This window comes from Rhipicephalus microplus, unplaced genomic scaffold (assembly GCF_043290135.1).
Source record: "Rhipicephalus microplus isolate Deutch F79 unplaced genomic scaffold, USDA_Rmic scaffold_188, whole genome shotgun sequence".
In the NCBI taxonomy this organism is placed as follows: domain Eukaryota; kingdom Metazoa; phylum Arthropoda; class Arachnida; order Ixodida; family Ixodidae; genus Rhipicephalus; species Rhipicephalus microplus.
In genome coordinates, this window is record NW_027464759.1 from 90,001 (window position 1) to 102,500 (window position 12,500).

A 12,500-nucleotide genomic window follows, 5' to 3' on the forward strand; every position below is an offset into this window, starting at 1 on the left:
CTCGAAACAAACCCTAAACCGCGCCAAGTACGGAGGGAACAGCGCGGCTAAGGGCTCGAAACAAACCCTAAACCGCGCCAAGTACGGAAGGAACGGCGCGGAGAGGGCTCGAGACAAAGCTCGACCCTAAACCGCGCCAAGTACGGAGGGAACAGCGCGGCTAAGGGCTCGAAACAAACCCTGAACCGCGCCAAGTACGAAAGGAACGGCGCGCAGTAGGGGTTTAAAACAAAGCTGGTCCCAAAACCGCGCCAAGTACGAAAAGAACAGCGCGGTCGAGACTCGGAAGAAAAAGCTTTCAAAGTGTCGTAGCACGATGCACACTGCTGTTCGTGTGGAACAAACGTGACTACCGTGCTGTACGGTGGAGTTCTGTGCGCAAAAGCGGCGGGTGTGTTTCTAAGCACCACAGCGTTGTGTCAAAAAAGAGGTGCCTGAGAGAAACGCATGCGACTGCCGTGCTTTGCGGCATAGCACCGTGCGCAAAAACGGTGCGCATGCAAGAGGTGTCAGAGCTAGCGAACTTTTGCCACGAGCAACAGGTCACTAAAAGCCTATAGATGACGGTGTTGGAGGAAAAGAAAAATATCGAGAAAGCACTGCGGTGTGCCGTGCGTAGGGACGGGCGCGCGTGCCACATGCCGCCGAAATATGGGTGTCGGAGAAAACAGAGTGCCGCGCGTAACGAGGGGCGCGCGTGTTACAGAGAGATATGCCCAAACGCATGAAAGTGTACGCAGGTGTTTTAAGGCAGTTTTTTTTTTTCCTCATTTTGATGTCGCCCCGGCTGACGCGGTTTTCGTTTTTCCGTGCCGCCCCGGCTGACGCGGTTTTCGTTTTTCCGTGCCGCCCCGGCTGACGCAGTTTTTGCGCCGCCCCGGCTGACGCGGTTTTCGCGCCGCCCCGGCTGACGCGGTTCCGACTTTGCACTTTTTGGCTCACCCCGGCTGGCGGCCCACTCACTCGATCGCCAGGTCTGTTTGCCCCGGTGGTTCCACCGCCAGGCTTAAGCGCGAACTTTTTTTGTTTGTTTTCTTTTGATTAAGCGCAAGCTTTTTTCTTTGTTTTCTTTTGATTAAGCGCGGGCTTTTTTCTTTGTTTTTTTTGCATTCGCCCCGGCAGACGCGGTTTTTGCGCCGCCCCGGCTGACGCGGTTTTTGCCGCCCCGGCTGACGCAGTTCGGACTTAGCACTTTTCGGCTGTGCCTGGCTGGCGGCCCACTCACTCGATCGCCATGTCTGTTTGCCACAGTTTTCCCGGTGGTGCCGCACCCGGGCTCGCCCCGGCTGACGCAGTTTTCGCGCCGCCCCGGCTGACGCGGTTTCGTGCCGCCCCGGCAGACGCGGTTTTCGCGCCGCCCCGGCTGACGCGGTTTCGTGCCGCCCCGGCAGACGCGGTTTTTTGCCGCCCCGGCTGACGCAGTTCGGACTTGGCACTTTTTGGCTGAGCCTTGCTGGCGGCCCACTCACTCGATCGCCATGTCTGTTTGCCACAGTTTTCCCGGTGGTGCCGCACCCGGGCTCGCCCCGGCAGACGCGTTTTTTTTTTCTTTCGCCCCGGCTGACGCAGTTTTCGCGCCGCCCCGGCAGACGCGGTTTTCGCGCCGCCCCGGCAGACGCGGTTTTTTGCGCCGCCCCGGCTGACGCGGTTTTTTGCCGCCCCGGCTGACGCAGTTCGGACTTGGCACTTTTTGGCTGAGCCTGGCTGGCGGCCCACTCACTCGATCGCCATGTCTGTTTGCCACAGTTTTCCCGGTGGTGCCGCACCCGGGCTCGCCCCGGCTGACGCAGTTTTCGCGCCGCCCCGGCTGACGCGGTTTCGTGCCGCCCCGGCAGACGCGGTTTTTTGCGCCGCCCCGGCTGACGCGGTTTTTTGCCGCCCCGGCTGACGCAGTTCGGACTTGGCACTTTTCGGCTGTGCCTGGCTGGCGGCCCACTCACTCGATCGCCATGTCTGTTTGCCACAGTTTTCCCGGTGGTGCCGCACCCGGGCTCGCCCCGGCAGACGCGTTTTTTTTTTTTCTTTCGCCCCGGCTGACGCAGTTTTCGCGCCGCCCCGGCTGACGCGGTTTCGTGCCGCCCCGGCAGACGCGGTTTTTTGCCGCCCCGGCTGACGCGGTTTTTGCCGCCCCGGCTGACGCAGTTCGGACTTAGCACTTTTTGGCTGAGCCTGGCTGGTGGCCCACTCACTCGATCGCCATGTCTGTTAGCCACAGTTTTCCCGGTGGTGCCGCACCCGGGCTCGCCCCGGCTGACGCAGTTTTCGCGCCGCCCCGGCTGACGCGGTTTCGTGCCGCCCCGGCAGACGCGGTTTTCGCGCCGCCCCGGCTGACGCGGTTTTTGCCGCCCCGGCTGACGCAGTTCGGACTTAGCACTTTTCGGCTGTGCCTGGCTGGCGGCCCACTCACTCGATCGCCATGTCTGTTTGCCACAGTTTTCCCGGTGGTGCCGCACCCGGGCTCGCCCCGGCTGACGCAGTTTTCGCGCCGCCCCGGCTGACGCGGTTTCGTGCCGCCCCGGCAGACGCGGTTTTCGCGCCGCCCCGGCTGACGCGGTTTCGTGCCGCCCCGGCAGACGCGGTTTTTTGCCGCCCCAGCTGACGCAGTTCGGACTTAGCACTTTTTGGCTGAGCCTTGCTGGCGGCCCACTCACTCGATCGCCATGTCTGTTTGCCACAGTTTTCCCGGTGGTGCCGCACCCGGGCTCGCCCCGGCAGACGCGTTTTTTTTTTTCTTTCGCCCCGGCTGACGCAGTTTTCGCGCCGCCCCGGCAGACGCGGTTTTCGCGCCGCCCCGGCAGACGCGGTTTTTTGCGCCGCCCCGGCTGACGCGGTTTTTTGCCGCCCCGGCTGACGCAGTTCGGACTTGGCACTTTTTGGCTGAGCCTGGCTGGCGGCCCACTCACTCGATCGCCATGTCTGTTTGCCACAGTTTTCCCGGTGGTGCCGCACCCGGGCTCGCCCCGGCTGACGCAGTTTTCGCGCCGCCCCGGCTGACGCGGTTTCGTGCCGCCCCGGCAGACGCGGTTTTTTGCGCCGCCCCGGCTGACGCGGTTTTTTGCCGCCCCGGCTGACACGGTTCGGACTTTGCACTTTTCGGCTGTGCCTGGCTGGCGGCCCACTCACTCGATCGCCATGTCTGTTTGCCACAGTTTTCCCGGTGGTGCCGCACCCGGGCTCGCCCCGGCAGACGCGTTTTTTTTTTTTTTTTTCTTTCGCCCCGGCTGACGCAGTTTTCGCGCCGCCCCGGCTGACGCGGTTTCGTGCCGCCCCGGCAGACGCGGTTTTTTGCGCCGCCCCGGCTGACGTGGTTTTTGCCGCCCCGGCTGACGCAGTTCGGACTTTGCACTTTTTGGCTGAGCCTGGCTGGCGGCCCACTCACTCGATCGCCATGTCTGTTTGCCACAGTTTTCCCGGTGGTGCCGCACCCGGGCTCGCCCCGGCAGACGCGTTTTTTTTTTTTCCTTCGCCCCGGCAGACGTGGTTCCCCCCCCCCCCCCTCCGTCTTTCTTTTTGTTTTTTTTTTCGCCGCGGCTGAAGTGGATTTTTCGGTGCCTCGACGCCCCGGTAGTCGCGGTTTTTCCGTTTCCGCACGGCCCCGGCTGACGCTGCTCGGTCACAGTCGCCTTTTGTGGTGATTGCAGACTTCTTGAGCGCGGGTGTTTTTTTTTTTGTTGTTGTTGTTGTTTTATTACGCATTCGCTCCAGCAGACGCTGTTTAGACTTTTTGTTTCCTCTTTTATCCTGCGACGAGGTGACGAGGTTTATTCGGTGCCCCGCCGCCCCGGCTGAAGTGATTTTTCCTGTCCCGTGCCGCCCCGGCTGACGCGGTTGGGACTTCGCGTTTGTTCGGCCGCCACGGGTTTTGGCGCACTCGCTCGGTTGCTTGTTGTTGCCACTTGTTGCGAACCCAGGTTTCTTGAGCGAGCGCGGGCGTTTTTTCTTCCTTTCTTTCTTTGTTCTATGTGTTAGCGAATCGGCCTTTAATATCACACGAGGACTCACAACCAACAATTTTCAGTTTGAAGTGTAAAAAATCTGCAGGTGTTGACGTAACTGACTTGCCCCGTACCCTTGAGTACATCCATGAAGTTCTCGTAGTACTACTAAATCGCATTATTCCAAGTGGAGAAATTCCCATAAACTTGCAAACCTCTACACGAAAATCGGTGCGCGTGATAAAGTTGAAAATTATCGTCCGATATCAAATGTGCCTTCTATAACACAAATTCTAGGAAAAAAAAAAAAACACTTGTTCGCCGTTTTCTGCGCCGTGACTGGCAGCACTCCGGCGAAGCGAAACGGGGTCGATTCGAGCACGATATCGGCGTCTTTCGACGTGCTCGCCGGCGACCGTCGCACGAGTACGTCGCACGAGCGCGTCTGCCGGGGCGCCGTTTGCGAAGCCGACGCAAAAGTGGGAACCGCCGCTCGGATGATCGCCGCTTTCGGCAGAGTGAGTGTTGGCACTCCGGGGAAGCGAAACAGCGTGAATGCGCCCACGAAATCGGCGTATTTTGAAGTGCCCGCCGGCGACCGTCGCACGAGTACGGTAAACCGCGTCAGCCGGGGCGTAGTTCGGGACGCCGACGAAAAAGTGGGAAGCGCAACTCGGATCTTCGCCGTTTTTGCAGGAGTGAGTGGCGGCCCTCCTGCGAGACCAAGAAGCATCGATTCGTGCACGAATTCGGCGCCTTTCGACGTGATCGCCGGCGACCGTCGCTCGAGTAGGGCAAACCGCGTCTGCCGGGGCGGGCTTCGGGACGCCGATGCGAAAGTGGGAAACGCTGCTCGGATGTTCGCCGTTTTTGGCCGAGTGAGTGCTGGCACTCGGGCGAAGCCAAACGGGGCCGATTACGGCACGATATCGGCGTCTTTCGACGTGCCCGCCGGCGACCGTCGCACGAGTACGGTAAACCGCGTCAGCCCGGGCGGAGTTCGGGACGCCGATGCGAAAGTGGAGAACGCCGCTCGGATCTTCGCCGTTTTTGGAGGAGTGAGTGGCGGCACTCCGGAGAAGCCAAGGAGCGCCAATTAGCGCACGATATCGGCGTCTTTCGACGCGCTCGCCGGCGACCGTCGCACGAGTAGGGCAAACCGCGTCTGCCGGGGCGGGGTTTACGACGCCGACGCAAAAGTGGGAACCGCCGCTCGGATGTTGGCCGTTTTTGGCAGAGTGAGTGCTGGCACTCCGGCGACGCGAAAGAGCGCGAATGCGCCCACGAAAGTGGCGTATTTGGACGTGCGTGACGGCGACCGCTGCAGGAGTACGAAAAACCACGTCAGCCGGGGCGAGCGACACACGGCGGTCTGGGTGCTTATCGCTGCTATTATAGGGGCACCCCGGCAGACGCAGAAAAAAAAAAAAAATTTTCGACCTTCTTTTTTGCTGGTCGAGCTCGGGTAACCCAGGTCGCAATGGGAGCCGCGCACGAAAGCGGCGTCGCGAGACGCGTTCGCGGTCGCTAGTCGCAGGAGCTCGGCAACCGCGTCAGCCGGCGCGGAGTTCGGGATGCCGACGGCTAAGTGGGTACCGCTGCTCGGATGTTCGCCGTTTTTGGCCGAGTGAGTGCTGGCACTCCGGTGAAGCCAAGGAGCGCCAATTCGTGCACGATATCGGCGTCTTTCGACGTGCCCGCCGGCCACCGCCGCACGAGTACGGCAAACCGCGTCTGCCGGGGCGGGGTTCGCGACGCGTACGCAATAGTGGGAACCGTCGCTCGGATGTTCGTCGTCTTTGGCCGAGCGAGTGCTGGCACTCCGGCGAAGCGAAACGGGGCCGATTCGGGCACGATATCGGCGTATTTCGACGTGCTCGCCGGCGACCGTCGCACGAGTACGGCAAAGCGCGTCTGCCGGGGCGAGGTTTGCGACACCGACGAAAAAGTGGGAAGCGCCGCTCGGATCTTCGCCGTTTTTGCAGGAGTGAGTGGCGGCCCTCCTGCGAGACCAAGAAGCATCGACTCGCGCACGATATCGGTGTCTTTCGACGTGCCCGCCGGCCACCGCCGCACGAGTACGGCAAACCGCGTATGCCGGGGCGGGGTTGGCGACGCCGACGCAAAAGTGGGAACCGCCACTAGGATGTTCGCCGTTTTTGGCAGAGTGAGTGCTGGCACTCCGGCGAAGCGAAAGAGCGCGAATGCGCCCACGAAAGTGGCGTGTTTGGACGTGCTTGACGACGACCACCGCAGGAAAACGAAAAACCACGTCAGCCGGGGCGAGCGACCCATGGCGGTCTGGGTGCTTATCGCTGCTATTATAGGGGCACCCCGGCAGACGCAAAAAAAAAAAAAAATTTTTTTTCGACATTCTTTTTTGCTTGTCGACCTCGGGTGACCCAGGTCGCAGTGGGAGCCGCGCACGAAAGCGGCGTCGCGAGACGGCTTCGCGGTCGCTAGTCGCACGAGCTCGGCAACCGCGTCTGCCGGGGCGGAGTTCGGGACGCCGACGGCTAAGTGGGAACCGCCGCTCGGATGTTCGCCGTTTGTGGCCGAGTGAGTGCTGGCACTCCGGCGAAGCCAAACGGGGCCGATTCCGGCACGATATCGGCGTCTTTCTACGTGCTCGCCGGCGACCGTCGCACGAGTACGGCAAAGTGCGTCTGCCGGGGCGGGGTTTGCGACGCGTACGCAATAGTGAGAACCGTCGCTCGGATGTTCGTCGTCTTTCGCCGAGCCAGTGCTGGCAATCCGGCGAAGCCGAACGGAGCCGATTCGGGCACGATATCGGCGTCTTTCCACGTGCTCGCCGGCGACCGTCGCACGAGTACGGTAAACCGCGTCAGCCGGGGCGGAGTTCGGGACGCCGATGCGAAAGTGGGAAGCGCCGCTCGGATCTTCGCCGTTTTTGGAGGAGTCAGTGGCGGCACTCCGGTGAAGCCAAGGTGCGCCAATTCGCGCACGATATCGGCGTCTTTCGACGTGCCCGCCGGCCACCGTCGCACGAGTACGGCAAACCTCGTCTGCCGGGGCGGGGTTTGCGACGCCGACGCAAAAGTGGGAACCGCTGCTCGGATGTTCGCCGTTTTTGGCAGAGTGAGTGCTGGCACTCCGGCGAAGCGAAAGAGCGCGAATGCGCCCACGAAAGTGGCGTGTTTGGACGTGCTTGACGACGACCACCGCAGGAAAACGAAAAACCACGTCAGCCGGGGCGAGCGACCCATGGCGGTCTGGGTGCTTATCGCTGCTATTATAGGGGCACCCCGGCAGACGCAAAAAAAAAAAAAAAATTTTTTTTCGACATTCTTTTTTGCTCGTCGACCTCGGGTGACCCAGGTCGCAGTGGGAGCCGCGCACGAAAGCGGCGTCGCGAGACGGCTTCGCGGTCGCTAGTCGCACGAGCTCGGCAACCGCGTCTGCCGGGGCGGAGTTCGGGACGCCGACGGCTAAGTGGGAACCGCCGCTCGGATGTTCGCCGTTTGTGGCCGAGTGAGTGCTGGCACTCCGGCGAAGCCAAACGGGGCCGATTCCGGCACGATATCGGCGTCTTTCTACGTGCTCGCCGGCGACCGTCGCACGAGTACGGCAAAGTGCGTCTGCCGGGGCGGGGTTTGCGACGCGTACGCAATAGTGAGAACCGTCGCTCGGATGTTCGTCGTCTTTCGCCGAGCCAGTGCTGGCACTCCGGCGAAGCCGAACGGAGCCGATTCGGGCACGATATCGGCGTCTTTCCACGTGCTCGCCGGCGACCGTCGCACGAGTACGGTAAACCGCGTCAGCCGGGGCGGAGTTCGGGACGCCGATGCGAAAGTGGGAAGCGCCGCTCGGATCTTCGCCGTTTTTGGAGGAGTCAGTGGCGGCACTCCGGTGAAGCCAAGGTGCGCCAATTCGCGCACGATATCGGCGTCTTTCGACGTGCCCGCCGGCCACCGTCGCACGAGTACGGCAAACCTCGTCTGCCGGGGCGGGGTTTGCGACGCCGACGCAAAAGTGGGAACCGCCGCTCGGATGTTCGCCGTTTTTGGCAGAGTGAGTGCTGGCACTCCGGCGAAGCGAAAGAGCGTGAATGCGCCCACGAAAGTAGCGTATTTGGACGTGCTTGACGGCGACCGCCGCAGGAGTACGAAAAACCACGTCAGCCGGGGCGAGCGACCCACGGCGGTCTGGGTGCTTATCGCTGCTATTATAGGGGCACCCCGGCAGACGCAGAAAGAAAAAAAAAATGGGGACATGGCGTGCGTCACCGTGCGGCTTCGCAGCGTTGCCGAAGTCGCCGAGCCCTTCGACTGAGCCGAACGGCGGACAGGGAACGTTGGTCGGCCGTTCTAACCTGTCGGTGCCACGCCGAGACGTCGTTAAGGAAAACCGCGTCGTGGGCCTCTACGACGCCGTCGAGTCGTTGTACGTTTGGTGTCCAGCGTGTCGGCGGCGAGTAGCGGACACGTCGTTCACGACTTCGGTCTTTCGCAGTCGACGCGAACCTGCGGAGAGTCGTGGTGCCTCACGTTTTCGGCAGAAACCGCGGCGGAATTTTCCCGTGCGTGCGCGCACGACCTCGGTGCTGTGCCGTCAGCGTAGTGTTGCACAAACTCGTGGCCTACCCAAGGTGCGGTACGTTTGCGGCCGTATCCTCGGTGGGAATTTCGTGAGTAGGGTCGCAAATTCTACGACCTCGGCGGGTTTGAGAGCGACGTAGACTTGTGGCACGCTCAACATGCCACACGTTTCGGGGCACACCCGCGGTGAAATTTTCTCGAGTACGCTCGTATTAGGGCCCAAGGAGGTCTGGGTACTTATCGCTGCTATTATGTGGGGGTTCTCGTGAGCGGCGTACGCGAAAGCGACCGGGTGTCTGATATGCGGCGGGCTTCGGCCTCGTCAAGCGTGTCCTCGGGTCTGCTCCAGGGGAATCCACGGCAGTCGTCTGCAGCCTCATCCGCTTGATGCGTTAGGGGCTGGTTGTCGGACGGTGCCGTTTTACCACGATATCGAGGTGTGTTCCGTGTCGTCCTCGGGCGATTCAGATGCGAAAGCGCCGAAGACGCGGGCGTGACCCGTCGTCTGGCGGCTTTGCAGTCTCGGCTCCGTTGCTAGTTCCGGCCGGTCCACCGACAGTGCAGCGGGCTTGGGCAACCCGCACGGCGCGACCGAGTCGATGCAACGAAAAAGAGCGAGCATGAACGTGCTTCTTGCCGCACGGCTCCCACTCGTCTTTCGGGAAGGTTGTGCCGTAGCGAGCTCGAACGCCGTCATCTCGGAGTGCAAAATAAGCGTGTTGGGGCGCCTGAAGGTGGCCTCCGCCGCACACAGACTGCGTCCGGCCCGCCGAGGGCGAGGACGGACGCGCAGTCGAACGATTACCTGGTTGATCCTGCCAGTAATCATATGCTTGTCTCAAAGATTAAGCCATGCATGTCTAAGTACATGCCGAAATAAGGCGAAACCGCGAATGGCTCATTAAATCAGTTATGGTTCCTTAGATCGTTTCTTCCTACTTGGATAACTGTGGCAATTCTAGAGCTAATACATGCAGTGAGCCTGGAGCCCTTTGGGTAACGGGTGCTTTTATTAGACCAAGATCGATCGGGTTTCGGCCCGTATTGTGTGGTGACTCTGGATAACTTTGTGCTGATCGCATGGCCACGAGCCGGCGACGTTTCTTTCAAGTGTCTGCCTTATCAACTTTCGATGGTAGGTTACTTGCTTACCATGGTTGTTACGGGTAACGGAGAATCAGGGTTCGATTCCGGAGAGGGAGCCTGAGAAACGGCTACCACATCCAAGGAAGGCAGCAGGCGCGCAAATTACCCACTCCCGGCACGGGGAGGTAGTGACGAAAAATAACAATACGGGACTCTTTTGAGGCCCCGTAATTGAAATGAGTACACTCTAAATCCTTTAACGAGGATCAATTGGAGGGCAAGTCTGGTGCCAGCAGCCGCGGTAATTCCAGCTCCAATAGCGTATACTAAAGCTGCTGCGGTTAAAAAGCTCGTAGTTGGATCTCAGTTCCAGACGAGTAGTGCATCTACCCGATGCGACGGCTCGGACTGAACATCATGCCGGTTCTTTCTTGGTGCACTTCATTGTGTGCCTCGAGATGGCCGGTGCTTTTACTTTGAAAAAATTAGAGTGCTCAACGCAGGCGAGTCGCCTGAATAAACTTGCATGGAATAATAGAACAAGACCTCGTTTCTGTTCTGTTGGTTTTTGGAATACGAGGTAATGATTAAGAGGGACGGACGGGGGCATTCGTATTGCGGCGCTAGAGGTGAAATTCTTGGACCGTCGCAAGACGAACTACTGCGAAAGCATTTGCCAAGAATGTTTTCATTGATCAAGAACGAAAGTCAGAGGTTCGAAGGCGATCAGATACCGCCCTAGTTCTGACCATAAACGATGCCAACCAGCGATCCGCCTGAGTTACTCAAATGACTCGGCGGGCAGCTTCCGGGAAACCAAAGTATTTGGGTTCCGGGGGAAGTATGGTTGCAAAGCTGAAACTTAAAGGAATTGACGGAAGGGCACCACCAGGAGTGGAGCCTGCGGCTTAATTTGACTCAACACGGGAAAACTTACCCGGCCCGGACACTGGGAGGATTGACAGATTGAGAGCTCTTTCTTGATTCGGTGGATGGTGGTGCATGGCCGTTCTTAGTTGGTGGAGCGATTTGTCTGGTTAATTCCGATAACGAACGAGACTCTAGCCTATTAAATAGGTGCGGGGTTCCCAGCACCTTACAACCTTCTTAGAGGGACAAGCGGCTCCTAGCCGCACGAAACAGAGCAATAACAGGTCTGTGATGCCCTTAGATGTCCGGGGCCGCACGCGCGCTACACTGAAGGAAGCAGCGTGTCTTTATCCCTGTCTGAAAAGACTGGGTAACCCGTGGAACTTCTTTCGTGATTGGGATAGGGGCTTGCAATTGTTCCCCTTGAACGAGGAATTCCCAGTAAGCGCGAGTCATAAGCTCGCGTTGATTACGTCCCTGCCCTTTGTACACACCGCCCGTCGCTACTACCGATTGAATGATTTAGTGAGGTCTTCGGACCGATGTCCGGCGCGGCCTTTCGGTTGCGCCGGTCTGTTGGAAAGATGACCAAACTTGATCATTTAGAGGAAGTAAAAGTCGTAACAAGGTTTCCGTAGGTGAACCTGCGGAAGGATCATTAACGGATTGTGAAGGGTGAGCGCCTCAGCTGCGTCTGCGCCCGACACTTTCTGCCGCTGACCCCGTTTGGACGCGGGGTCGGCTTTTCCCCACGGGGCTGCCTGAATGTGGAGCGGCACCCCGTGACAAATTGTTGCGCCCAGCGGACGCCAACACCGCGACCTTGGACGGTCGGCCAGGTGGCGGACGCGGGTACAAACGGCGCAACGCACTCATAGGTCGGCTTTCGACCCGCCACTGCACCGTGGCTCGAAGCGCTCGAAATGCGCGACCCGACCGCTGCGGGACCGCCTAGTACTGTAAACAGGAGCGGCGGAGCGCGAACGGCGAGTCGTGGTTACGTCGGTAGAAGGCGAGGCTGCGCGTTCCCGAAACGCCAGCCGAGTGCCCTCCCGACCGTTCGAGCGTGCAAGAACGAGACCCGACAATCGCGCGGCGACTGCCAAGTACGAGAGGAACGGCACAAGCGTCGGCGGTCGGTCAAGGAACTGGCGATGTGACGGGTCCGCTGTGCACCAGTGCATACCGTCCCGCCGTCCGCGGCAAGCGCCTCCGCGTCCTCGGGTGACGGAGGCTGCCGGTCGGTTCTTGCAGGCGAGGGATCTCGCTGGCACCGGTTCGCGTTGACGCGCGGCCGGTCATGGCACGGCGATGCGACGGCCGAGGTGCGCAGTACTCGATGGAGGAACCGCACGCTCCGATGACCGTCCCGCCCTCCGCGGCGTATGCGTACCGACCGTAATGGTTGCAGCAGCGCCGGCCGGCTTTTGAATTCGCCACACGAAACACGGTGCGAGATCGCGGTTAGGGGAGCGTCGACGTTGCCAGGCGTTTTGCTTGCTGCCGAGGGAAAGGCGGCACGGCCACGTCGCGCTCGTCGCGATTAGCGGGTCTGCGCGCTTTGGGAAGGTGCCGCAACGACTTGCCGAAAGAGGAAGCACGGAAGAACGAGGGACTTGGACGTCCCGACAATTGAACGCACTTGCGGCCAGGCCCTTGCTGGCTTCGTTCTTCCGCCTCGAGTAGGCTCGTACGCGGCTCCGGCGCCGAAAGTGGTCCTTGGCACCGACTTCGGTGGACGTGGGAAGTGCCGCGCAAGTACGGCGCGCCTGGCTCCACCTGTTGGCTAAAGTAGGCAGCCGGATCGGCATTTTGGTGTGCGGTGGCAAACCGTGGATGCGAAAAAAGCTTGTGCGATTTCGTGGAACAAAAAGCGGGGGTCCCCCTTTTTATGCGGAGGAGACCGACCCGCCCGCCGTGGTGAACCGCGACGCCACGGTAAAAACGGGAGAGGCTTGTCGATGGGACCGTGCATCCCGCGCTCCACGGAGGCCGGGAGGCGGCCGCCCGAGGAAATGTGTAGCCGTCGAGGCCCGCATCTGCGTGCACT

At 60.5% G+C, this 12,500-nt stretch overlaps 1 non-coding gene across 1 annotated transcript; it reads left to right on the top strand.

Moving 5' to 3' along the window:
* Positions 1 to 9,296: 9,296 nt before the first annotated feature.
* On the top strand, positions 9,297 to 11,111 carry LOC142791785 (small subunit ribosomal RNA). Its single transcript, XR_012890414.1, has one exon. It is a non-coding gene; the product is annotated as a small subunit ribosomal RNA (ribosomal RNA).
* Positions 11,112 to 12,500: the final 1,389 nt, after the last annotated feature.